General features: G+C 43.6%; 1 long non-coding RNA gene across 1 annotated transcript in view; it reads left to right on the forward strand.

Moving 5' to 3' along the window:
• The window catches only part of LOC142358818 (uncharacterized), a 116,922-nt gene that overhangs the window by 85,125 nt on the left and 5,943 nt on the right, over window positions 1–25,854 (forward strand). The window contains exons 2-3 of the long non-coding RNA XR_012761878.1: window positions 7,067–7,200; window positions 12,274–12,391. This is a non-coding gene — a long non-coding RNA (uncharacterized LOC142358818). The remainder of the gene's footprint in view (window positions 1–7,066; window positions 7,201–12,273; window positions 12,392–25,854) is intronic.

The following is a 25,854-nucleotide window of genomic DNA, read 5'->3' on the forward strand; positions in this document are numbered from 1 at the left end:
AAAAGCAAAATGAAATGTTTGTGAGTGTCTGCTTTTTTTCCACTGTGAATGAAGACAATTTTTCACTGGTGAAGCTGCTTTGTACTGCATAGAAACAAAATTTGCACACTCTGCTGGCTAAAGGCAGATGAAGTTCAGACAGCCAATTCCAGTTCCCATGACACTTCTTTGCAGGTTTCTTTTTAGCAGTGTTTGAAAAGAGAAAACTTCTGTCAGGAGAGAACCTGTAGAAAAGGAAATTACGTATTGCTTTTTGGAAGAAAAATAGCACAAGAACAGAAATTCTAGCTGAGAAGACAAGCTAGCTGCATGTTGAGTATTTTAGAACTATTCATTCTACTTTCTGTCTTTGGCAAAAGAGAAATTTATTTTCCTGAACAAAATAAATTAATAAATTATACCAGGACAGACTTTTTTTTTTTTTTTGCAAGGGGAAGTTTCAACATTGGAGACGCAGTTTCACTATTTTGCAGGGAAAGACTTTAAAACTTGAGTGAGAAAGTGTAAAAGGAAACGGGAAAGCAATCTTTACTGATAAGAGCTGGGGTGAATTAGCAAATGCAACTACATTCTGCAGTGACCCCTTCCCTCCTCGCCTGGCTCTCCGGGAGCATGCACCAGGACTGACAGCAGTAATCCCCTGAAAACTGCATGACTGTAGCTACAGGCAGAGCTGTGTATCCCCTCAGGCTCTACCATCACTGTGGCTGGCTTTACTAGGATAACACCGTGGCATAAGCAGCAAAACAGCCTTCATGCATAAATTTGGAGGATGGGGGAGATGGGCAGGACGTGATTCCAGCCCTAGGCTCTGTATCAGCTTGTCACTGATGAAAGCAGAGAAGGCAGCTAGAGGCAGCGACTCCAAAATTGATATAGCTACCTATCCAGCCCGGCTTCTACCACCCTTGGGAAGGCAGAGTGAAAAAACTGTGGCTGTATTTCCACTGCAAATAGGACTATCGCAGTAACAAAGTTTATTGTGATACTCGATCTGTCTTCCCTTACTTTATTCCCAGAAATGTCTGTCCTCTGGCTATGAGATGCCTCCAGGCAAGCCGTGATCCCTGCAGAGAGGGGCTGCTCCCTCCCCACTCTCCCATTTGAGACGCCTACGTCCCTTTCTGTATTCAGCATCCCCATCACTGTGGTACTTAGGCACCACCTACACAATTCTGAAGGCTTCACAGTTCCGCTGTTAGGGCAACTGCATTTCTCTGGCCTTCTTTGGGAAAGGACGTCCTGCCGCTCTGTCGATGCCTCTCTTGAGGAAAGGGCTGTTTCAGAAAGTTGTACTGTGCTCTGAAGGACACGTGTCCTCCTACTTCAGTTTTTCCCTGCAGAGATTTCAAAAGCAAATGTGCTTCAGCTGGTCCAGCCTGCTTTGTCCTGAGCGCAGTCAATGCATCCCTCCTTGGTGTGTTTGGATTGGGGCACAAGGACATGGGGGAGTTAACAGAATCATAGAATAGAATCATTAAGGTTGGAAAATGCCTCTAAGATTATCAAGTCTGACTGTCAAACCAACACCACCATGCCTACTAAACTATGTCCTGAAGTGCCACATCTACGTATTTTTTGAACCCCTCCAAGGAACTAGACTCCACCACTGCCCCGGGCACCCTGTTCCAATGTCTGAGCACTTTTTCAGAAAAGAAAGATTGCCCTTTGAGAAGATACTTCAATGGAGAGATTACCAATGGGGAAATTATCACCCCTGCTTGAAGATCTGGTGGGGTCTCTAAGGGGCTGGTTCACAGCAGAGCTAGAAGCCATCCTCTGAGCACCCTATAGGCTATAGAGTAGGTGGTGTGTGGTAGCTGGAGGCATAACGGACCTGCTGTAACAGTGGCCTTGCAGTGTGTTGCTGTGGAGATCTCCCTGCTCATCTCAGGCTGCCATGTCACTTGGAGAGTATCCAGTGGAGCTAGGATGGATTAGCACCACGTAGGAGCCCTGCACCACATCGTTAGAGCAGCAAAAGTGGGAAACAGTATCTGCACACGGAGGGAGCTCGTGCCAAGGCATGTCGTCCTCTCCATTGCCCTCACTGAGCCCTCTGTGTGGAGGAGCACAGTGGAAAGTGGGACCCACAGCAGCTTTCAGTTTACCCGTGTCCGTCCCAAGCACTGGAAATGAAGGTGGGAATGTAGATGAATTCACCTCCTTCTCCCCTCCAAAACACAAACACACGCCACCCCCAAGCTGCCAAATATCAGACTACTAGATCTTACAAACAACGTGAAAAGACTTCATGTCTCTTGCTGGGTTTATCACCTAACCTGGCAAAGATGTTAAGGTAACAATCTGTATGGTACACATGTCACATGCCACTATCGAGTTTATGTCAGTAGCAAAAGCTGAAAGGAAACTCTTTAACAGCCTTGAATTTTACTGGCACCAGAAAAACCCAGAATTAGACAGTTTCTGACAGCAACCACAATCCTTTGCAGATTTGGTCTTTACCTTCCTGTACAAATTTGGAAAGTTCCTATGCAAAAAAATTGTCGGGTACTATATTGAGTAAAATTACATTAATAGTCTGTTTTAGGGTTTTCCAGAATTACTACTATTGCTGCTAAAAAGGCTGCTTTACAAAAGAAATGGACACAGCAGGTGGCTCCCCTACAACAGCAGTAGCAGCAGCAATTATCAGTAGTGAACAAGACGTATAGTACAATACTGGGTTTTGGAATGCCTTGTCTGTGGTAAAATCACAGCCATGACAAGGGACGAAGTTACAACACAGTTATCCCCTGACCCAAATACAATATGGTCCTATTTTGTAGTGTTGATGGGTCCATAACTATGTTCCACAGCAAGGCTTAAAGGTTAAGGCTATCAGCTGCACTCTACAATGAAACTGTGTTGTAAGTGGGTACCATGACATAATTGTATTTCTAGTATAGAAAAGCCCTAAATAGGCTAGATGCTATAGATCTCTCCCTTTTTTTCTGTCTTCCTTGTGCGTGCATATACACTTTGCCCTGAGGATATCTCTAGAGAGCTGTGCTTCTCCATTTGCTGTAATAGGAATTGCTTTGATACGATGACAGGGTCACTGTCTATCAAAATCAGGAGATCAAAGGATTCACAGTTAACTAGTAACAAGTCATCAGAACACTTTATGACAAAATTGGAAAGAGCCAGGCCCTTCTTCTCAATAAGAAGTGACAAAGCAAACATATTTTCATTGTCTCTTCCAGGAATTTAATTGTTATTTTGCAGTTTACCTTGACTCCTTCATCAGATCACAGAATCACAGAATCACAGAATAGTAGGGGTTGGAAGGGACCTCTGTGGGTCATCTAGTCCAGCCCCCCTGCCGAAGAAGGGTCACCTACAGCAAGCTGCACAGGACCTTGTCCAGGCGGGTCTTGAATATCTCCAGAGAAAGAGACTCCACAACCTCCCTGGGCAGCCTGTTCCAGTGCTCCGTCACCCTCAGAGGGAAGAAGTTCTTCCTCATGTTCAGACGGAACTTCCTGTGCCTCAGTTTGTGCCCGTTGCCCCTTGTCCTGTCACTGGGCACCACTGAAAAGAGCTTGGCCCCATCCTCCTGACACCCACCCTTCAGATATTTATAAGCATTTCTAAGGTCCCCTCTCAGCCTTCTCTTCTTCAGGCTGAACAAGCCCAGTTCCCTCAACCTCTCCTCGTAGCGGAGATGTTCCAGTCCCCTCATCATCCTCGTAGCCCTCCGCTGGACTCTCTCCAGCACCTCCTCATCTTTCTTGAAATGGGGAGCCCAGAACTGGACACAGTACTCTAGATGGGGCCTCACTAAGGCAGTGTAGAGGGGAAGGAGAACCTCCCTTGTCCTGCTGGCCACACTCTTCTTGATGCATCCCAGGATCCCATTGGCTTTCTTGGCAGCCAGGGCACACTGCTGGCTCATGGTTAACCTGTCGTCCACCAGGACGCCCACGTCCCTCTCCGCAGAGCTGCTCTCCAGCAGGTCCACCCCAAGCCTGTACTGGTGCATGAGGTTGTTCCTCCCCAGGTGCAGGACCCTGCATTTGACTTTGTTGAACCTCATCAGGTTCCTCTCTGCCCAGTTTTCCAGCCTATCCAGGTCACGCTGCATGGCAGCACAGCCTGCTGGTGTATCCACCACACCTCCCAGTTTGGTGTCATCAGCAAACTTGCTGAGGGTACATTCTAACTCTTCATCCAGGTCGTTGATGAAGAAGTTAAACATGACTGGGCCCAGTACTGACCCCTGGGAGACACCACTTGTTACCAGCCTCCAACTAGACTCAGCGCCGCTGATGACAACCCTCTGAGTTCTGCCATTCAGCCAGTTCTCTATCCACTTCACCGACCACTCATCCAGCCCACACTTCCTCAGCTTCCCTAGGAGGATATCATGGGAGACTGTGTCGAAAGCCTTGCTGAAGTCTAGGTAGACAACATCCACGGCTCTCCCTTCGTCTACCCAGCCAGTCATGTCATTGTAGAAAGCTATCAGATTGGTCAGGCATGATTTCCCCTTGGTGAATCCATGCTGACTACTCCTGATAACCTTCTTTTCTTCCACTTGCTTGTTGATGACCTCCAGGATAAGCTGCTCCATCACCTTTCCTGGGATGGAGGTGAGGCTGACCGGCCTGTAGTTCCCTAGGTCCTCCTTCTTGCCCTTTTTGAAGATTGGAGTGACACTGGCCTTTCTCCAGTCCTCGGGCACCTCTCCTGTCCTCCAGGACCTCTCAAAGATGATGGAGAGTGGCTCATCAATGACATCCGCCAGCTCCCTCAGTACTCATGGGTGCATTCCATCGGGGCCCATGGATTTGTGGACATCCAGATTGCTTAAGCGATCCCTCACACAGTCCTCCTTGACCAAGGGAAAGTCGTCCTCTCTGTAGGCTTCTTCTCTTACTTCTGGGGCCTGGGATTCCTGAGGACCAGTCTTAGCACTGAAGACTGAAGCAAAGAAGGCATTCAGTAGCTCTGCCTTCTCTGCATCCTCCGTCACCAGGACACCCGCCTCATTCAGCAGCAGCCCCACGTTGTCCCTAGCCTTCGTTTTGCTGCTGATGTAGTTGAAGAAGCCCTTCTTGTTGTTTTTGACATCCCTTGCCAGCTTCAATTCCAGGTGAGCCTTGGCCTTCCTCGTCGCATCCCTGCATGCTCTCACCATGTTTCTGTACTCTTCCCAAGTGGCCTGCCACTCTTTCCACATTCCATGGACCTTTCTCTTCTGCCTGATCTCCGCTAGAAGCTCCTTGTTTAACCATGCAGGTCTCCTGCCTCCTTTGCTCGATTTCTTTCTCAGGGGGATGCATTGCTCCTGTGCATGGAGGAAGTGTTGTTTAAAGAGCGACCAGCACTCATGGACCCCCCTGCCTTCGAGAGCCCTGGCCCACGGGATTCCTCCCAGTAGCTCCTTGAAGAGGGCAAAGTCAGCCCTCCTGAGGTCCAGGATTTTGATCCTGCTTATCGCCCTGCTTCCTCCACGCAGGATCCTGAACTCGACGATTTCATGGTCACTGCAGCCGAGTCTACCTCCAGCCTTCACATCCTCCACCAGTTCCTCCTTGTTTGTTAACACAAGGTCCAGCAGCGCGCCTTTCCTTGTTGGTTCCTCCACCACTTGCATCAGAAAGTTATCATCGATGCTCTGTAGGAACCTCCTGGATTGCGCCTGCCTAGCTGTATGGTCTTCCCAGCTGATGTCAGGGTGGTTGAAGTCCCCCATGAGAACCAGGGCCTGTGACTGTGAGGCTGCTTGCAGCTGCCTGTAGAAGGCCTCATCAACCTCCTCTTCCTGGTCAGGTGGCCTGTAGTACACACCCACCTTAATGTCACCCTTATGAGCCTGTCCCTTAATTCTAACCCACAAGCTTTCAACTCGTTCCTCATTTACCCCCAGGCCAAGCTCAATGCATTCTACTTGCTCCCTCACATATAGAGCAACTCCCCCACCTCTCCTTGTTGGTCTGTCTTTCCTAAAGAGTCTGTAGCCATCTATGACAGCATGCCAGTCATGCGAGTTGTATACATATGATGTTTCAACCCTGTAAATATAGAGAAAGTGTTGCCAGTTTTATCAAGGAACAGCTGAAAATTAGAAAGGAAGAAGAAGTGGCAGTCTGACCTTTGTAATGGCTGTCAATACTTTCATAGATATTGTTCATCTCTTTGACACTTAATGCCAAGCACTGGCTGTAAGACAAGAAGCAGGGAAAGATGCATGGGAGCTACCCTGGCAGTGGGAAATTTCTAGTGTTCCAAACACTGTTGGTCTGATCAAGTGATGGAGATACACGCCAGCTGCAACCTCACTCTTGTGCATCAATAGATTTCTTTCACTTGATGGTGTTATGTGCCTTATACATGGTAGGTTTAAGAAACACAGATACAGTAGGAAGGAAATACTAGAAGTCAGAAATTAATTAAAAAGGCTCTCATTCAGAGTCTGTGTACTTCAGTATCTTCTCCATTTCTTTCACATCGATTTTTAGGGCATACAGTACCAGTTTTCATTGTTATGCCAATGACTTCTCACCAAGGTCCGCCTGCTCCATCAGCTGGTCCTGACAGGAGGTCTCAGCTCTGCCATTGTGTCAGCTGAAGTGCAAATGTGGATGTCACTGGATTTCTTACAAATCTTAGCTGAAACATTGAAAATTGGCTCACTCCAAATTCATTAAAATCTGCTCTGGATTTTAAAGAGGGGTGTTTTTTTCCCCCCTTGCTGGGCACTAATCTGATCTTTCCTTACAAAGTCAATTTCTTTAATGCGAAATGATGTTATAGGCTTGTGGGGAAAACAGCTGGTCAGCTTAGGCACCCGGTGTTTCATAACGTGGTGCTAGGAATTGTTGCTGTAGAACGTGCACAACCCAATGGCAATGAAGGATCTCAACACAAAGTTTGCCCCTGCTCCTTTCACATTGCCACCTAAACGTAATGGTGGACCAGGACACTGCTTACTCCAGCCAGATGGAAAAATACTGCTCCATATTTTCCTGGATTTGATAAACAATTAAATCCACCTGTCTGTTTCCATAAAAATGTCTGAAGGGTTTTGTGACAGCTTTAAATTTCACATCTGTTGCAGGTTGAACACAAGATGATCTTCCCATTCCTTCAGGCACAAAAAGCAAAGTAGGCAACTCCTGCAGTTCTGCAACAGCAGACAAAATGGACGTGAAGCCAGGGGAAGATGGTGGAGAAAGGAGGGGATGCACTCAGGTAAGAAAGCCTTAAGAAAAATGGTTGCTTGTTATTGTCATATGGCAATGATAGAGAACCCCAAAGTGGGTGAGGTATGTCCCATTGTTTCTTTTTATGCTGCTAGCAGCTGTACATGGGGCAATTGCTTTGACCCAGTGTCAGTGTGCGAGTGGAAGAAGAGGAATCAAAGGCATCCATGCAAGTGAGGTTCAACTCTCTCTTTTTTCGTTGGTTTTCAAGGCCAAGGTGAGTTTTAAAGTATGGCACAGCAAAAGTTTCTTAGAGATCCTTTTAGTTCTGCATCAGCTAGGGGTCTGTGTTTACATCTGGTAAAGCTGTTAAATGTTGTGGTGTTAAACAAATTAGATAAACCTTGGATAAATAGGTGGGAATATGGCAAATTAACATGTGTTAAAGGCCATTAACTTTAAGTATGATTCAAAGTGCTTCACTGAATTGCACCTCTCGGGTATCCATTGCAGAGCAGTACTGTGGAAACTGTGATATAAAAGGCATAATAAAAATCAGACTGAGATTCAGACAGACAGACTGCTTACAAAAGTGGATGTAGGAGTCGATGAAACCAATGAAAATCAGTCAGTGGATTAGTCACATCCCTCACGTATTTGCTCTATCTCTCCCATGACATTTTTAACCCTGAGGCAATACCGTCCAGGTCATTCATGAATCAGCTCCTGAACTGACACTCGTTTCAGCATGGTTTATTCAGAAAAAACAAAATCTGTATTAGCTCACATTAGTGTGCCAGGCTGAAAACTGACAAGTCAGAACTGATTTGTGAGTAGAGGAGTTCATTCTGATTTGGCCATCCATCTGTTTTAAAGATGGGTCAAACAGCTGAAGGCAGTAACAGCTTTAGCACCCTGGTTTTAATTCACTGTCACAAGTCTTTCAGCCCTCCCAGGCACACTAGAAGTTCCTCCTTCCCCTTCTGCAGGCCCAACTTTGCTGTTTCAGCACTACTTATATTTTCAAAGGCACTTTACAGGAACTGTCCTAACCCATTTAAAAAAAAAAAATCCCCAGTGGAGTTATTTGTTTTAAACTATGTATATATAGTGTAAGAATATTTCTGTGAGCTCTTTCCAATTCTATACTCTCTTTTGGTATTTTTCTTAAAGAAGTTGGTCATGGAATAAATGTATTACACATAATTTACAGATAAAGTTTTAAAATTAGCATGGTACCATAAAGAACTGTGTATGAATTAAATGGCTATATGTTTTATGCCTTGCTAGTGAAAAGTACAGTCACTGCCTATGCTACTATACTTTCACAAGTAATTCGAAGACTTGAGACATACCTCAGAAAAATTAAGAAAAAGTAGATATATACCTGAATTTAAGCATATGAACTGCCTAGAAAGGATGAACAGTGGACAGTCCAGCAGAGAGAATGTGTTGTTAATCCCATCACGGGTTTGCATCCTATGCAAATTCAAAAAAGCAGCCTCTCATCACAACTGATTTATGTTTTGCAATGGTCTACTGGAGTTCCTCCGAAGCAAAAGGGAAGAAGCAGCAACAGAGGAAGCTCAAGTGCGTGGCTTCCTCACTGCACTGAACTTACAAGAATTTTTGTACTTTAGTTTGAGAGAGGCATGGAGGTCACCTCATGTATTTAAAGTAGAAGCAATGTCAAATGCAATCAGCTCTAGTATATTTGAAAGTGAAATTTTTCAGAATAGTGAGTGGACCAGAACTGGTGTGGGCTCATTTGGGGTTTCCATTTTTGGAATGACTCTACCAGCAATTAGTAAATCGCTAAGCATAGCCCTCCCTAGCCATTTAGGTAATTTAATATTATTAAATGTTTCTAAAAGAAGAAGTGGGTTATAAAATATATCATTTAACTTAAGAGTAATTTGTTCTATTATTTAAATTTCCCCAAAGGATTTTATCGTGACACAGTCTTACAGAGTATGTACAATGCTACTGTGCCCGTAACACTTCGGTCTTTAATTCCAGAAGATGCCATCATAGTAGCTTGTCTTACTTTTGATCATTTCTAGCTCGTGCATTTCTTTCCCCTTTATAACCATAGTCGGCTATGGTGCTCAGCACAGGTCTGGGTCAACATTTTTTTCATACATACATAAAGGTTCATCCTATGTGGAGTGGTCCAGACTGTGTGGAAGAGCATGCCTGAGATGAGTTTGTGTGAGCACAGAGGTGTACAAATGCAGATGGCTTCTCTTTAGCACCTCCTTCAATATGAAAGCAATCCTGACGAGAAGTGCTATTTGAAGATATATTGCCAGAGCACCATAAACAGGAATGCCTTGCTCTGAAGACGGTAACTAATCTTTTACCTTAGTTGTCTTTCACATTATCATGTCAAAGTCTTGATCCCACTTTAACCCTGCTAGCCTCAGTCCTCACTTTGCTGCTTTTTAATTCCCTGTGATCCTTCTGCTTTCATACCCTATGTCAATGGAATAAACGATTTGTTAAAATTACCATTGCACTCTGCTTTTTGACTTGGGGTTTTTGAGGGACACAGTGGAAAAATATAACCTCTGGCAGATTAATAAATAATTATTCACTAATAATTTGCTCCCAAGTTTGAATCATAGTCCTAAATTGTAATAAAAAACACATTTTTAACGGTGTGATTCTTTATCTAGACATAAAACTGCTGACTGTGGTCCTGTCAGATGCCATAAACTTGTTGCATTGGGCAGAGTAATGTCTTAAAGAGCCTCTTAGCACCAAAAAATTTGGTGTGCAAAGAGTTAGTGTGATATCCAGCCGAGTCAGATGCGAACAGGTGATAGAGATTTCCAGTGGACTGAAAGTGCATTTATTTGAAAAGCAAAATTAAGGTCCTGCAGCCTCACAAACATTTAAAGTATCCTGTGGTATTTTGCATATGAGTAAGTTACACCGCATGACCTGGAAAAATTCCCCAGGTAATCTAGCTGACCAATAACTTTTCTTTGGACTTTCCTGTGGAAATATTTTCTGCAGGGATGGCTCATGTCTAGCTGGTCATAGCAAGTGGGGGTCTAGCCTACTTATTTTGGTGGGACCAAAATTTTAACTATTTGATTGAGTGCTCGTTCTCCCTTTGAACTGGTAGCTCATTCCCTCACCTTTCTTCTTGGAGTTGTGTTGCTTGAAAAGAAAATCTGCAGAACAGGTGCATTTAAATTATGCTGTCTGTAACTTTTCCCTCTAAGACACACCTGTAAGAGCAAAGTCATGCTGTTTTGTGGCCTCCCCTGCTGTCTCGAAGAATGGCCTTCCCTGGGGGCACATTCACTCCTAATATTTCTCTCCCCAGTGCATATGCTTACAACAGCAGCGCTGCATCTTTTAGAGCTGACTACCATACCTCAAACACTGGGGTGTGCCTGAGGAATTAAGTGGAGCTGCTAGACCTTCAACAAAGGCCAGCAGGCAATTAAAATATTCTATCCCAGCAAAAGCTGAGTACTTTCCATCCTGTTTCTTCTTCTGAAAATCAGTCCTTGTTCCATAGAGTTTAATCCAGGAGTGAGTAGAGTCATCACAATGAAATTTTAGTTCCCAGAGAAGTTTTCTCGTCCAAAGCAGCAACAGTTTCTGTGTTCCATCTCTGCCTGGGGTCTCTTCTCCTCTTCCTGCTTTATTTCTGTCCTTTGGTCTTTCTGGTCAGTGGGGTCCAGGGCAGGGTCTGGCCCTGAGCATGCCAACGGTGGAGAATGGCCATGCTGTGGGCAAGCTGTGCTGGCAGTAGGATGTAATGGCTAACGGATCTGTGTGTTTAATGTGTCTCTTCAGTTCAGTTTTACGGTAAGATACCTGAATGAATACAAATCTCAAGGACAGAAAGAGTGCCATTGATTTTTGTTTTGGTGATTGAAGTTAAGAGCATTCCTAAGAAATCTGCTTACTATGTGCAGGCTGATGAAAGTATGTGTTTATGCCTCGGAAAAGTTTTGTTCATTCAAAATAAATGTTACAACTATGAAATGAAATTTCAGAGCTGCATCCCCTCTTCTTTAGTCCACATCATAAACATTTCAAAAGACCAAGACTAATGATTTCAGTTAAAAAAAATATATTTTGACCATGAACTTTTACAACATCAATTCTGTCAGAAATTCATATACTATCAATATCAATATTTTGGCTTAATATGTGGATGCTATGTTTTTAGAAATTATTATTTCCACTTTCAGATGGTATCTTCTTGCTTTCTTCTGCAATCTGGAGGCTCAGGAATAGACTTACATATGAAGGACTCTCACATGTTCGCAAGCCACAAGTTTGGTGCAGGCCTAATAAAATCATTGTAATTGTGGCCTCTGAATAAGACTGCAGTACTTTGCTACTCTTAGCTATTTCTCATTAAAGAGATGATTTTGAAACATTTTGCTGTTACTTTCAAATGTGATGATCAAGTTAAATTTATAATTTGTTATTTTTGGTTTTGTAACTTATTGCATGTTTTTTGTTGGAAGCATCTTTATTTCACATTAATTTTTTTAATAAACCAAGAAGTCTCCTTTTACCCAGACAGTATGTGTTGAAATGTGATGTGGGTCCTTGATTTTACTTATGCTGTACCTTTAGATTTTTTGTTTCTCTGTAACCAGCTGCTTTTCCAAATCATTAATTATGATGTAATTCCTTTCGATTTTTATACAGCAGATATCATCCCATAACATCTTGTAGTTTCGTATTTCTGCTAGCACAGTTACAGGAACTGTTAATATAATGGCAAAATCTCTGTATGCCAAAAATAACCTCTAAATTTTGTTAGTGTTATGTCACTTTTTACTGGGAGCAACAACACAGAATTGCCTTTATGTTATTGATTTTAATTCCAGTCCATGCAGCTATATTTTCTCAGCACTGAAAGGCAGACCATGCTTTGGTAGAGATGCTGGCAGGACCTCGCTCATCTGCCCAGCTGTTAATCACGAACGTAAAAGCAGCTGTGCACAGTTAGACAAAGTGGCCAGTGGAATTCAGCAGAGGACAACAGGGAGCAGAGTCACAGCAAGGCAAGCACATGGCCGTAACTTGTTTTCTCATAACAGTTGCAGGAATATAATGGCTTCAGACTGTGCACTCTTCGCAGGTTCACTGAAATCGGCACAAACGATGTCAGGAAGGAAGACACACACCCTCACACATGCAGACAGGAGTGCGTGATCACACCCTGTGAGAAAGTGGACTGTGACACTTTAGAAAACCAGGTAAGAAAGAAATGTGAAGCTAACCTCATCTCCTTGCCAATTGTCTACTTCATCTGCATGGCCATATTGTGCTTTTTGTTGCTTTGCCCGCTTGAGATGCATCCGTTCAACAGCTTATGAAGAGGAGCAAGAGTTAAAATCATGGTTCTGAAAAATGAGTCAAGCATCCCCATTTCTTTGATGAGGGTTTTTCGACACTGTCTCCCATAATATCCTCCTAGGGAAGCTCAGGAAGTGTGGGCTGGATGAGTGGTCAGTGAGGTGGATTGGGAACTGGCTGAATGGCAGAACTCAGAGGGTTGTCATCAGCGGCACTGAGTCTAGTTGGAGGCTGGTAACTAGCAGTGTCCCCCAGGGGTCAGTACTGGGCCCAGTCATGTTTAACTTCTTCATCAACGACCTGGATGAAGAGTTAGAATGCACCCTCAGCAAGTTTGCTGATGACACCAAACTGGGAGGTGTGGTAGATACACCAGCAGGCTGTGCTGCCATTCAGCATGACCTGGATAGGCTGGAAAACTGGGCAGAGAGGAACCTGATGAGGTTCAACAAGGGCTAATGCAGGGTCCTGCACCTGGGGAGGAACAACCCCATGCACCAGTACAGGCTTGGGGTGGACCTGCTGGAGTGCAGCTCTGCGGAGAGGGACGTGGGCGTCCTGGTGGACGACAGGTTAACCATGAGCCAGCAGTGTGCCCTGGCTGCCAAGAAAGCTAACAGGATCCTGCAGTGCATGAGGAGGAGTGTGGCCAGCAGGTCGAGGGAAATTCTCCTTCCTCTCTACATTGCCCTAGTGAGGCCTCATCTAGAGTACTGTGTCCAGTTCTGGGCTCCCCATTTCGAGAAAGATGAGGAGCTGCTGGAGAGAGTCCAGCGGAGGGCTACGAGGATGATGAGGGGACTGGAACATCTCCGCTACGAGGAGAGGTTGAGGGAACTGGGCTTGTTCAGCCTGAAGAAGAGAAGGCTGCGAGGGGACCTTCGAAATGCCTCTAAATATCTGCAGTGTGGGTGTCAGGAGCATGGGGCCAGACTCTTTTCAGTAGTGCCCAGAGACAGGACAAGGGGCAATGGGCACAAACTGAAGCAGAGGAAGTTCCGTCTGAACACGAGGAAGAACTTCTTGACTCTGAGGGTGACGGAGCCTTGGCACAGGCTGCCCAGGGAGGGAGTCTCCCTCTCTGGAGATATTCAAGTCGCACCTGGACAAGGTCCTGTGCAGCCTGCTCTGGGTGACCCTGCTTCGGCAGGAGGGTTGGACTAGATGACCCACAGAGGTCCCTTCCAACCCCGACCATTCTGTGATTCTGTGATTCTTTGAAATCTCCTTGAAGGTCACTCTGTGACTCTGAGGTGAGGTTTGGTCTGCCATGCACACTTATTCCTTATCAAAAAGCAAATATTTGCCACCTGTCTCAGTGTGTTTCTCTAAGGACAGAGACAGTGAAAATAGACAAAGTGGACTTGAGGCAGGGGGGCAGCTAAAAGAACCATGGGAAAGATGCCCACCTGCTTTTCTTGGTGTTCTAGATAGGTGGCAAAGAGCATTTTGTGCCTCCAAGAGAGCATGCTGGGAAGGGGAAATAAAGATCTGCAAGAGTATTAAGACAAAATGCGCATGGGAAGGGCTGGAAGGACATAGGAGGGCAAGACGGATGAGTGGATTGGGGTTTGTAATATGTAAGACTGAAGTTTGACTCATGCCTAGGAAGAATCCTAAAGGATCCAACAACTCCGCTTCAGACCTCACATCAATTTTAATTTCTTTAGCTGACTTCCACTTTTGTAGAATTAACTTCTTTCCAATTAGACTTGCCCTTAAAATAAAATACCCTTGATCTTTGCTAATATTTGTAATGGAATCAAAATCCCCAAGGATAAAGATATTAGGGTTCAGAGGCAAGTCTATGCTCATTTTTGTATTTACTTTTCTATTACTTTTCTTTAGAATTAATACTCTCCTCAGCCTGGATTCACCCTTGGAAGTCCACAAGGACCAGCTACAAAACAGTCCTCCCACCCTGCCACTCTGCCCACGCATCCCTGTGCTGGGGAGGCAGCAATCCCCTGTTCATCAGAGACATTCTGGGTGCAGAGTCAGAATAAGCCTATTTCTGAAGTTTCAGATAGAAAATAAATTAATATCTTCTTCTCATAAACTTTGAGCTCAGAGAGGAAAGAAATCTTGTCTACATTTCCACTGTGGCATCTGAAAAACTGACTTTGTGCTGTCTTCAATCTTCAACAGCTGTTCAGACACTCAGATACAATGGTGGTAAAGACCACATTGCCCTGATACTTTGGGCAGGACTGCTAAATCCTGACTGTCCAAAATAATTATACTTTCCTCTATCAAAGTGCTTTTTCCATCCAACACACCTTCATTTCAGGAGTCATATTGACTGTTTTCCAGTTCCTATACGTAAAATGCAATTTATGTTCAACAATCTGTTGATATATTTCCTTAAGATTTGCTTCCACCAATCTTTGACCTCACAATCCCCAGTTATTACCAAGATCGCTACTTCTGGTGACATAGGCTGGGAGTGAAATACCTAATCAGAGTATGGGCATTTATTATTTAGTGAGGAGAGAAGGGATGGGTCACAGGAGGCTGGGAATGTCCAGCTATTCTGCGAGGTGAAATGGTCCATAAAGAGTTTTAGGCTGGGATCAAAGTGAAAGAAAGCACAAAACCAGATTAAATTGCCAATCTGTTTCCATATCAAGTGTACCCAGAAGCTGCACACCAGACCACCCTGAATGTTCTTCTAATCTAAATTGTTTGTACATGAATCCTGTAACACTGCTCTGATGATGGGAACTTGAAGCTTGCACAGAAACTTAAGTCAGGTCGTGTTTCCACGTATGACCAGCTCAGAGGATGGGTAATATGGCAACATCTTTTCATTTCCCACATGCAGATAACTACCCTCTGCTACCTGGCTGTCAAAATGAGAGCTGCAGGAGACAGGAGTTTCAACACTCAGGTTGCTGTCATGCTCGCTGCTGCCCAGGAAGATGAGCTGAAAAACCATGGCACTGTACTAAACCTTGGTAGTAGCAGCAGCTGGATCAAGCTCAAGGGGAAAAGGGAAAAACACAACAAAAGAACTGGTATGAAAATGGCATTCTGCCATTTCTTGGGCACCAACTCCCACTGTATCATAACAATTTCCTAGACAACTGCGTATTCTAAGACAGAAAGGTCAAGTGCCCGTTGTTTGAGGCTCTTTTCCATTCCCGTTTGTCTGAGGCCACAACAGACCTGGCAATGTCTCATTACAGATCTGCCTGTTCAGCTAGTTAATGAGAAGGCATGTGGAAAAACCATGGCCAAAATATCCAGGGGCTGTTCATCTCCAAGTGTAGAATTGTTCATCTGAATAGCAGTGGTAAAAGTGACTTGCAGCCTGCTCCTGTAACCTGGTTGTGTGATATGGTCTGGGCTGTGCCTATCACCCCATCACTTAACCGATGTTCAGCTGGAAGACGTGCAAGTTCCTCCAGCTCCTGGTAGGATTCAAGGCACCGTTTACAGAGCAAGGCCTCCTTTCCCATCCAATCTGGTCCCTCTCCTCTTGTGAGTAAGAAAACATATACAGGGACTTGGGTCTTACCAACATGCCCTGTGGATAACAATGTCCGGTGTTTAACCTAATTGCACGCACACACAGCTGCCGCAAGGGCTGGGGCATGGCTGCTTCATGCATTGCACCGTGCGTGATACAAAGACCCTTGCAGATAAAATCAAGGCCAGTGTGGGAAGGTGACTTGTTGCTTCTCTGTCATTGCTGAGGCAATTGTCATTAATTCTCTGCCCTTTCACCCCTGTGTAGTGGCCGCATTCACCATGGATCCACTTTAATGAGTAGCAGTTAACGTGTACATAGTCTTCTGTCGTTCCCTGCTGCCCACCTGCTTCTTTCTCCCATTTTTCAGGCAGCAGCTCCTGGTGTGTAGCAGGAACTTTCACAGGGAGCTGCACACCAGGGAAGGAAAGGTGATGTGCTGTTTGTCTGCGGCAGCTTTTCCATGCCCAGGGCATTTCCATAAATGAGAAGAGTTTTAGGACTCTGTCAAAAGTCAGATAAAAGGAAAGGATGAAGGGATGTAATGAATGAAACTGTCATTAAGCATAACTTAAGCAGTTTCTTCATGTTATCTGGGGTTATCCAGACTGACAAGTAAGCAATGCTGTTGTCAAGCACTTTAACAAAAAGGGATACCATCTGTATGCAATGCACAGGAGCCACAGATGTGCCATGTTTAAATAAACTAAAGCATGAAAGAAAGCTCTTGACCAACCCGCTGTATAAAATCAGTGAGTTTGCTTTTTCAGTTAGCATGGTGAGAATCACGCCCTTCTTCTTCCTGCTACTCCAGTTAAAAAAAGCTTTATTTCTTTGGACCGTTGCCCTCAAAATGCTCTTGCACTCATTCAAGTAAAAAGCTTCACATTCCATCATTTGGGAATTTTATTATAGGAAACACGTCAGGTTCTTCTGTCATTATTTGTTTTTCTTCTGCTTGCTGCTCTGGTGATTTAAAACAGCTCCCACTTCCAGCGGCCACTCAAGGATTGTCCCCTATACTCGTGCAATCCTTGAAGGGGGGGTTCATATGATTCTTTTGCCACGTCTGGCAGTTGCTGTATTAGAAAGTGATGAGAAATTCTTTGATAAGAAAAAGGATCCATCTTTACGTTTTTTTGCAGCCCTTCTGGGATGCAGTGATTCAATGATCACAGCTACTGCAGCTCAGGAGGAAAAATGATCGGCACATCATCAATTTTCTGTTGGAAGGAGACGCTTTCCTCACAGTGACCATCAAGGCACTGCACGTCCTCACTGGACAGACTGATTCAAAGATCTGGTAGGAAAAAAGCCTAACAGCACAATGTCTACTGTTCAGCAGGTATTTATTACGGCGCCAGGAACCAGAGGGATCTCTCCTCCAAACGTGCGCACCAGACACCCTGTTGCTTCAGGTTAAATACAATCACACTTGTAAATATTCATTATTTTTCTAGGAACAAATTAGCATATGTAAATATCTTTCACACATGTCTGTTAGCATCTTTGGGTGGTCTTCAGGGGTCCCAAGATGAAGGCCCGTCCTCTTCATCACACTGTTCACTGATTGACATTTGTTTCTGCGCAAACTCAGTTCACTCAGTTCCAGGATCACGTACATCATGTCCTTCAGGGTGTTTTGCTCCAGTCTTGTTGCTCTCTGGGTGCCTCCTGATCTCTGTAGCTTGGCGCATTTGCCCTCCCAAGGCCGAGCTGTCTGGAGTAGAGTTGTTTAGGAGTCTCTTTTGTCCCACAATTATCCCAATTATTTGCTGAGAACCAAGACCACTTTTGTTTCACTTAATTATTTTGTCTAACGACTAAGTGATAGCTTGTGCCCATGTCCTTCCACTACATTCCTTAATGAGAAAACAGGGATTAGTGTAACAGTTACATCATTAGATCACTATGCATGCAGAAATACAAGTTACAGTACTAAAGACTACTAAAAAGTAGAAAATATTATGGCTTTTTTTGTTATAGTTTCACATTTCTTACAATCCCCTCTATCAAGACCCACCCAGCATTTGGAAGCTTACACCTACTCTGAGAGTTTTCCCATGCATGGGAGGTAGCTACTCTGGGTCTAGGATTTCTGCGCTACAATAAGAAAAAAAAATATGTGTTTATGGAGGAGAGGAGAGGAGAAAGAAAGGGGGAAGTCACTCAGTGACTGCTAAAAAACTGGGGTTAGAACCTCTCCTAGATGTATGCAGGACAGTTAAAATTTAGGGAGTAAGAAAGAAAATATTAATTCCTCCCTGTAAATTTTCAAAGCAGGGCTTAAGAGGGCTGGGTTTATGATTCTTCAGTTTTCTCGCTGTCTCTGCAGATCTGAGCCTTGGCTCCATGCTCATTTTCTGTATCGAAATGAGTGGCAGTGCACAGGGGGAAAAAACCCACACATCATAACAAAGCACTTAGGGCATGAACTTAGGACAGCAGTTAAGAACTGCCATGTAACAGACTCTTCTTTTAACAGCAGCTTTTATGCTATAAAATCAGCAACTAAACATCTCTGGGTTCAATTGACCTCCATGCTGGAGTCTGAATATCGAAGAGGTATATCTCCTCTTCTGGAGTTTTGATCACATGTTAGAAAGAAAAATGTAATTATTATCATGTTGTTCAACTCACTTGGCAAAGGATCTGCTGTTTCAGGAAAGCTTGTGAGATGCTTAAGTTGAGAACAGAAGGATGCTGCATTCTCAATTAAAAGGATTAGGAGGAATAGTTGGATCATCATAATGCTCTAGATGAAAATAAAGCACATAGAATCATGTACACATAGAATCATAGAATCATCAAGGTTGGAAAAGACCTCTAAGATCATCAAGTCCAACCATCAACACAACACCACCATGTCTGCTAAACCATGTCCTGAAGTGCAATATCTACAAATTTTTTGAACCCCTCCAGGGGTAGTGACTCCACCATTGCCCTGGGCAACCTCTTCCAATGCCTGGTCACTTTTCCTGATATCCAGTCTAAACCTCCCCTGACACAACTTGAGGCCATTTCCTCTCATCCTATTGCTGGTTACCTGGGAGAAGAGACCAACACCTGCCTCACTACAACCTCCTTTCAGGTAGTTGTAGAGAGCGATAAGGTCTCCCTTCAACTTCGTCTTCTCCGGATTAAGCAATCACAGTCTTACTGTTAACTTGACATTTTGTAAGGGCTGTGTACATTACAGACATGTTGACTCTTTTGCATCGTAGACAGGTGCTCAGGTTAGAATAAATTGGCTGGCAGCAGTAATCTGACTGTGGCAGCTGGAGTTCAGTCTAAGCCTCCTCTGAGAGTGCTGCTGGGGCACCTCAAGGTAAAGGTTATCCCAAGTTGAAAGTCATCCATTGGATCTCTTGCATTGGTCCTTGGCCTTTCGTGGAAGTATTGCTAAGGTACAAACAAGTTAAGACTCTTGAAGAAACTGCAAATTTTGTTAGTATGCCGGTTCAGTGGATTTCTGTTGGTACCAAACTCAAACAAGGAACTTGCTGGCAGCCAGCACTTCTATGTGCTAACATCTATTTTAACCTCAGTTTTAATGTTTGATGTAATTGTTTAAAATTCTGCAATGGGAAATTAAATGAGGTAGCGCTTCCTTTAATATTCCTCTTAAAAGATAAGCATGTTTCATTTCTTTCATGTAGAACTGGTGGGGAAATCTTGAATGAAATGAAGTTTCAACAAAACCAAGGAAAAATTTTAAAGCTTTGAGTAAATATTTTCTCCTGGCTTCAGACAAACTCTGCTTCCATCACACAGGAGTGACTAAGAGAACCCAAAAACCTTTTTACCTCAAACAACTTATCATCCTTACATACGCTCTGAAATGATCATCTTTTATTTCAACACAAAAAAGGCATATTCGTCCTTTAAGCAATGATAGCGACACCATCAAAACATATATTTCAGCAAGCATCTGGAGCTTTTGTTTCTTGTAATCTGCATGACGCAATTCCCCATTTCATTACAATGTATTCACTTTTGAATGGGATTTTAGATGCTGTATGTGTTGCAAAAGATAACGAACTAAACCAACTCAAAGGTACCTACAAGGATCATGTGAAAATAAATACCATAGTAGTGAAACCTGCTTTATAACTTGACCATTTATTTAACCATCTCCAGTCATGTTTATGCCATGATAGACATGAAGACAAATTACTTGTCGAGGTTATGGTTGCAGCTGGCTGATGTAGGGAAAGCAAAACAAGGAACAAATTTTGCTGTTTTCAACAAGAAAAAGATGTAAATTTTTTGTATGCCTCTGACTTAGTTTGGGTAATTTTTCTTCCCAACTTATTTTACATCTTCACGCTGCAGTTCTGGTGTGAGTGGTGGTAGCCACAAGTAACGTAGTGCCAGGGTTTTAAGAACTGAAGACCCGTTATACAATGGGCAAAAAATCCCAGAGGGTAAAAAGAAAATAATCATGATCTGAGCCAACACAGACCGAACTGGACAGACCAAATCCTCTGATCCACTCCAGATCTCCTGTTTTAATGTGTATTGACATCTTCCCACTAGAAGGAACCAAGAAATAGATTGCTGGTAGTGAGACCTTGTTGAGCAGCAGTGGGAAAACCATGGCCTTGTTACCGGTGCTGGTACTACACCATTTGGACCTGAGGTTTGCCATTTGTGAAGAAATGCCCTTTGCATGGGGTGCTCCCACCAGTGGGAGTGAAAATGAATTGAATATGCCTAAAATGAGGACAGGGCTCCTAAGACTTTATGCCTGTCTGCCTGCTTTCTATCTGACCCTAAATTAGATCACAGAAGGTGTACTATTTAACACAGATAGCGGGTACAATGTACCTTCTCACAATTAGTGGAAAGTGCTGTTTTGTAATTAAAGTGTGAAGTGGGGCATGATGAACATATGGAAAAGGAGACCTTTAATAAGTGATGGAGCCTTCAAAAGAAGTTGCTAATTAGTATGCATTTGATGTGTAGTATACCAATTTTAAGACTTTGCCTGGAATAAATTGCTATGTTGGGTGTTCGAAGGAGTGGTGAGATTAGCATGTACAAAGGGGGCAATTTTCTCTCTTCTTGACTCCGTTAAATGGAGGAAATAACTTCCAAGACTGAAGCAGTAGTTAGCCCATCAGTCATCCTCACAGCTGGAAACTGGGTATCCCAAATGCTGAGATGAGTTAATCTGCCAGTTAATAAGTTCATAGTGGCACCATATGGCGCTGGGCCACTCCACACTGGGGCAAGGGCAGCGGTGTTTACACAGGCATGCTGCTTTCTCAGGTACCTCCCCACTGGCAGATCCCTTTGTTCCAGAGGATCAATTTACTTTTCACAGTAAATTGACTGAATTGATCAGTTCAGAGCGTGTAATTGTTGGCTAATCCCAGGGAATCATGTCCTGCCCATATGGGAGAGACAAAGGGTGCTGGCAACGGGCAAGTTTCTTGCTCCGTCCTGGAAGCTATTTTCTCCGGACATGATGGACATTGATTAAAGCTGCCAGTGGGTGGATAAGCAGCCTGTATCGACTTTAAGTGACAGAGGTAATGGGAGGACTGACTGCCTTCAATGAGGCTGCTTTAACTGTCTCAGCCCTTCTGCTATCGCTAATTGTCCCGGGGGGGAAAGCACACGAAGGTCAGTTCCAGCTTAGTTTGAACTCTGGCTTGCTGAGCTCCAGCCAGAGGTAGGAGTAGACCGACACTTCTTTAAAACCTGAACACCGAACTGTAGGCTAGCAAACAAACATATAATCAAATCAACATGTTTAAAGCTGGACAAGCAGGGCAATTTAGTACAAGGCACAAATAAGTCATCTCTCTGAACCAGATGAGGGCTCACCCAGATGTGCCTAGGCACTGCGGAATACATAACTTTCCAGCTTAGATCTTGAAATTCCTTAGTTTTGCAAGTATGTTCAAAGACATCATTTCAAAATAAGGTGATTACGTTTTAACTTTGATAATAGAACTCCGATAACTCTGCAAATGCATATATGATCCAATTTAATCTTCTCTTTTCAATCATAGAATGAATAACCATAGAATCACAGAATGCTTTGGGTTGGAAGGGACCTTTAGAGGCCATCTAGCCCAACCCCCTGCAGTGATCAGCGACATTTTTAACTACATCGGGTTGCTCAGAGCCCCATCCAAACTGGACTTGAATGTTTCTAGGGATGGGGCATCTACCACCTCTCTGGGCAACCTGTCCCAGTGTTTCACCACCCTCATTGTAAAAAATAATTTCTTCCTTATATCCAGGCTAAATCTACTGTCCTTCAGTCTAAAACCATTACTCCTTGTCCTGTCACAACAGGCTTCTTTTCCTGTAATCAGTGTCTTTCTGATTAGTTTCCAAAAGAAGTTCACTTTGCACAAAAAAGTAATTTTTTTCTTCAGCAAGCATCATAAATAAAATATTTCAGAGTATCAAAATTATACATGTTTGGAAACTGTGATGTAGCATTAAGTACAGTTTCTTGAAGGTGGTATTGTAGCACTGATGAAATACAAATCCACATTTTTTAGAGGGTTCCCTTGTCTTGTCTCCACAGCAAATTTTTAATGTTAGTTGTGGGGACTCAGCTTATAACTTGCTGTTTATTTCAGTTCCTTTGAAAACTGCAGACTGAACTTGACAGATAAGTATAACCTAGCATATATAAAAAAACACGGTCTCTGAGGTATACTTCGAGTCTGAACTGAAAGAGCTAACTCATAGATAGACAAATGGCTTGTGAATTTAATTGTTTTGGTGATATTATGTTCATTTTATGGTGTGTTGCTTTTGGATATTCATCTTGGTATGCAGAACTCATTGTTCTGACAGCCAAACAACTGTAAAAGATAAATGACCCTTCCCTTCCCTTCCCTTCCCTTCCCTTCCCTTCCCTTCCCTTCCCTTCCCTTCCCTTCCCTTCCCTTCCCTTCCCTTCCCTTCCCTTCCCTTCCCTTCCCTTCCCTTCCCTTCCCTTCCCTTCCCTTCCCTTCCCTTCCCTTCCCTTCCCTTCCCTTCCCTTCCCTTCCCTTCCCCCTTCCCTGTTCCCTTCCCCCAAACCTGCTCATTTATTTTAATAAAGAGGTGCTGGAAGGAGACTAGGGCTCTAAGAGGGTTTTGCCTAAATCTTCTCATACTTCAAGGCAAGATTATCTTGTCACTTTTCATCAGCAAGTGAGAACTAGAGTTTAAAAAAACTACTGTTCAGAAACCTTCTAGAATGAATTAGAAAACATCAGTGGGAAATACCTTCAAAACCAAAGATGGAAGCAGTAAAGCAAAGTATCCAGTTTCCACAACATTGTATAAAAGACGTGATTTTTTCTAGATGTAGAGCAAAGGCACAGTGGAGCAGATCATCCAGCAAAGGGGCATCTCTTCACCTGCACTTTACTTTGTCAGAAAGCAGAGTTTTGTGTGAAAAATACATGTAAGAAAGTGTAAATATCTGAATATATGTTGCTTTCCTGCCTTTAAAGAAAAGAATCTAAAGAGAACTCTTTTAAGACTAACTTAATTTTATGCATAAAAGAAATACAAAACATTTCCTATATATTCGTGTTTGTGCTTTTAAATCCCATAGTAGATTAGGTCATACATAGAGAAACATTAACTACAGTAAAGATTCTGATTGCAGGATCTGACTTTATGTTTAAATGAATGATGGAATTTTTGAGGGGAAAGAAAAAATAAAGGGTTTGTAGATGTTAGCATTGTGGCGAGGTCTGTTTTCAAAATGGCACTCTAAAATATGTAGTAATAAATCTTTTTCAATTAGATTATTTCATATCTAAGGAAAACAGTGTTGACATACAAACCCCTCAGAATTCCTGAAGTAGTAACCACTAGCCTTTTGATGAACAAAATCAAATTCAGTATTCCCCCCAAAAATGTCCCAGTAGCATGTTGATAGCATGTATGGTAATTATATAATTGAAGTCTGCGGTATATAAGAAGATAGGTTGGTTTAAACCAAGTTTCATTTCAAAGTAAATGTTTCTGTAACTGAGTTCTGCAAACCTCTCAGAAGCTGGCTTTCTGATGAAAATACAGACATATCCTCATGTAGGAAGCTTTTAAAATTATTGCTACAACAAAATAAGATGCACTTTATGATTATCCTTTTTTTCTGGAGATTGTTGTGTTTTGAAAATTTATGGCATCATCACTGAGGGAGGACAGTGACCAACATATTGATGGACATCTTTCTCTTCATTGACCTAGATTCGGCAGGAGAGAGTGTGCGAGGGGGAGGGAAGAGCTGCTTCACACGATTACTCTCAGCCTGTCAGCACTCCCTGCAATGCTGCTGGTAACAAACACTCCAGATAAAACCGTTTAATGCAGCTCTCTGCACCGCCCCTTCTTGCTAAGCTGCGTAGCACATACGATATGTAACAGGACAAGGTATTTCCAAACTCCAGGAGCACTTCTGAATGCACTCCAAACAGCAGCGTTAATGTTACCAGGGTAGAAGCTGCCTTCGGTTCAAATGAAAAGATGGTACAAATTCTAAACGCTTAAATCCAACGGATTCCGTATTTTGGGTGGTTGATACTGATTTTTTTTTTCTTTTCCTTTTTTTACTGACTTCAGATATTCCCAAGCATGGCAAAATGGCAAGCTTTTTGGAGACACCCTCATCATGATTTGCTTGTGAATTCCCACTACACTTGTCCTTTCTCTGGACAACCCACAGAGAAGATGCCTGAGGCCATGCGTGCCACCTGACCCTGAGGGGACAGACCAGCTCTGTCAGCAATCCTTGGCAGAATGATGGCAGCACTAAACTGTAGTCACAATTAAAGTTTTGTTCTCTTAACAGAATGTTATGATTAGTATAGCACAGTATTTATTATTAGAATGGCACAGGACTTCTACAAGCAGAATCAGCACAGCACAACTTGTAAGTACGGAGTTTATAATGAAACTGATTTCATGGATGGTGCTCTGTGCTGTTACTTTTCCCTCTCCAGTGCCGGGGCCATCACCACCACCTCAGTGGCCGGGTGCCTGGGACCTCCAAGGCCGGTGAGGAGGGGAGTAACTGGCCTGGCGCCTAAGAACCTTGAGGGAGGGAAAGAAGAGATGTGTGTGATTTGTCTGCTTGGTGCACAGGACCTTCAGGGCCTGATAATGTGGGGAAGGGAACAGATACGTGACCCGCTCGGTCATAGAGAGTGGCTGCTTGCCTCATAAAATGGGGTTAGTTATGCCAACTACATTATCGGGAGTGGGGGGTACCAGTCACGAGTACCTGCCAGAGTTTGTCCTTCAGCTCATGCAGCTGAGGTCAGTGCTTGGAAGACTGAGATCGTAGAGACCCCTAACACATCGTTGCTTGCAATCCAGTCTTACCAGCAATCCCTCTCAGAGCTATGCGGTACAGACATGAAGTACCATGGATGTCTTCTCCCAAGGAATGTAAAGAACATATCTAAACTTTTCATCCTTAAAACCAAGCAGAAACATCAGGTGCATGCTTCTCTGGGATCTAGTGACTGAACATCACTCAGATGGTCCAGCTTTACCAGTTTAGCTCTTTCCTCTCGTCCAGAGTAGGAAACCCTAGCAACTCCTTATCAAGCAGCATCTCCTCCTCATCTCTGCAGCTTCTGGCACATGGTGCAAGACCTTGGGAAGGATTTCCAGACCAGAGCTCGGAATTGCCCAAAAGAATTTTAGCAGACAGCTTAACTAAATCAGAAAGACAAAGTGACCTCGTACAGACAGGTTTTGGCTTCAAAAAAACGATTACATAATTGTCTCAAGGCAGAGCGAGCTCTCAAGTTGCCCTTCCTGAAACTTTCAATAATTTCTCACTTTATTGAAGTCCTCACATGAAAATGACCTTGCAGAAAGTGCCTGTCCTTATGCTTCGCCACCTTGCAAGGTCCA

Source organism: Opisthocomus hoazin, chromosome Z, assembly GCF_030867145.1.
Source record: "Opisthocomus hoazin isolate bOpiHoa1 chromosome Z, bOpiHoa1.hap1, whole genome shotgun sequence".
NCBI lineage: Eukaryota > Metazoa > Chordata > Aves > Opisthocomiformes > Opisthocomidae > Opisthocomus > Opisthocomus hoazin.